Below are 2,522 nucleotides of genomic sequence, written 5' to 3' on the forward strand. Positions count from 1 at the left end.
GGTGTGGGAACAGCCTGGGGACTGACAAAGGTGATAGTTGCATTCTTCTGTTGCTAATTTGTCTGGAGCAGCTGCCTCTCTTTTGCTCAGTAGGTTATACACAGACTCAGCTGCTTTATGGTAGCAACAGAAAGTCTGACTGGGGAGAGCAGAAGATCTAGCTTGCACTGGCCAGCCTCAAACCTTAGCCTAATCTTACTAAATATGGTATGATACAGATCGATAAGAGTGCAAAAGTCTTCCTGGCGCCTTGAAGCTAGACAGAATGTGTATGACCAAAAGCACAAGACCAATTTACCACCCTGTGTTATCTGCTGAAGGTGTGAGAAGGTGCTGTTGGTTGGTTCTAGGAAGTGGATCCAAGGGAGGGAGAAGGGTCATGACTCCAGGGTCTAACCCGTGGCTGTAGCACCAGCTGGGTCCATGCAGCATCTCTTGTTTCTGCCCGTGGTGCTGTGTAGGATGTTTGCTGCCTTTTCTGTCTACAATGATGACTTTTGAAAGCTCTCTGATAACCATGGGGGAACAGGCAACGTTACCCACCGACTTGTACACGTGTTGTTGACTCAGCTGAGTTTCAGCTCTGCCTTTGGCTTCCCCAACCCTTGAATATACATATTTTTTTTTTGTTCATTTTGAGAGTAAGAGGAAGGCAGAAAGAGAATGCTGCAAAAAGGGCTGTGTTGCAAATGTGTGATTATGAAAATACTTCCTCCTGAAGCATTTTGCTGCCCTTATCTGCCAGCATTCATTTGAGATCAGCAGAGTTGCTGGTCCAAGCACCTGCTTTCTGGAAGGATGTATCTCATGCAGTCAGTATTGTAGTTTGGTCTGTTCTATCTTGCTGACCTTTCCCTGATCTGGTTCAGATGCACTATGCAAAACAGCCCCTGCTTTGCTTTGAAAAGCAGTTCAGACAAGAGCAAACACCTCTTCACTTGGCCAGGCTGGGAACCTTCCAGGGAGGCTGCTCCTCCAGCAGAGCAATGGTTGGCTGTTGATCTTCCCTGGTTTCATTGTCCATTTCTGTTGTGTTGCCTTTGCTCAGCTCAGCTCCCCTCTTGCCTGGGTTGTTTATGCTTTTTAAAAAAATGAGTAAAACGTGGCTCTCCTAACCATGCATCTTGCCACTGAAGTGTGTCTGCCTGTGCTAAGTCAGTGAATGAAAACCTCCCTGTAAAGCTCTGGCTTGGAAATGAGCAGTTACTGCTGTTGCAGACAAGCTGCCTCTCACTCCTGCTTGACTCTCTCCAGACCTCAGAGCAGATCTCTGAAGGAGTCCTGCACAATCCAGCAGGACAGGCCGTCCTGCCACCCACCCTTGTTGACTTGTTCTCTTAATGAGTTGATGTTTCCTTGGAACAAATGGCACAATAGAGCTGTGCTGGAATGACTGCAGCTCCTTCTCCCCTGCCTTTGTGCTCCCAGCACCCCAAAGGGCATTAGAAAACATGAGGCTGGGCCCCAGTACTTTTGTTCACCAGTGATTTCAAAAGGTTTCTCTTCCATAGGGACAATAAACTCCCTTTTCAATTTAACTTGCAGTGCAAGGAGGAAACACTGCATGAACCAAACAAAAGCCAAGGTATATTTTTATCACAGGACCTGAAGCTGAGACTTTTCTTTTTTAAAAATGTAATGCTGGGAATGGTGATGATGCATCCCTTCCAAATGCCCTTCTCTGTAGCCACCAGCCAGGACCTGGAGAGGACTCATCCTCTGGGTGCTCCAGCTCCTTGTCAAGATCAAGTTTTTGAAAGCTGAGTGCTCCAAACTACTCACAGCTATGTCTGGCCACCTACAAAAGTGGCCTGATTTTCACAACTGCTGAGTGCAGTGGGAGCTAGTTGATGTATTCTGCTCCTAAGAAAATGAGGTCACTTAATTAGGTGAGTAGCTCTGGCTTAGGTGCTTGGATTAACTCATGCTGGGTAGCAAGTGTTGGCTGCAGTATTGCAGCTAGTGCTAAGAAGTGCTTTTATGATGCAGATGCACCAGAAAAGGAAAAAAAGCCAGAAAAGAACTTATTTTTCAGGATCTACCAAACAAGCATTGCACAGTGACCATTTCTGGTTATGAAAATATGGCATCTGGATTCAGATAAGAGGTGAAAAGCTTTAAGCAGCATTACTAGACCCTTGAGCCACCCAATTCCTCCATCTCTTCACTTCTGCCACCTCTGAGATGAAGTATGGGGAATTGATTTGATAATGCACAGCAACACGTATTAGCAGTTTTGAACAAAGAAGATCCTACACCCCACAGCAGATCTGGAGAGAGAGGATTTAGGGAAGGGGAAAGATGATCCTAATAGCAGTGTCTTCTAAAACCACTGCAGGTATGTTAAGCCAACATGTCCCCTCCCTGGCAGTGTTGAAGGGCAGGTTGGATGGGGCTTGGAGCAGCCTGGTCTTGTGGGAGGTGTCCCTGCCCATGCAGGGGATGATCTTAAAGGTCCCTTCCAACCCAAACCATTCTGTGTCTATATTATTATATTATTTATTTATTTATTTATTTGTTCC

This window comes from Chaetura pelagica, unplaced genomic scaffold (assembly GCF_000747805.2).
Source record: "Chaetura pelagica isolate M959 unplaced genomic scaffold, ChaPel_1.0 scaffold113, whole genome shotgun sequence".
Classification (NCBI taxonomy): domain Eukaryota; kingdom Metazoa; phylum Chordata; class Aves; order Apodiformes; family Apodidae; genus Chaetura; species Chaetura pelagica.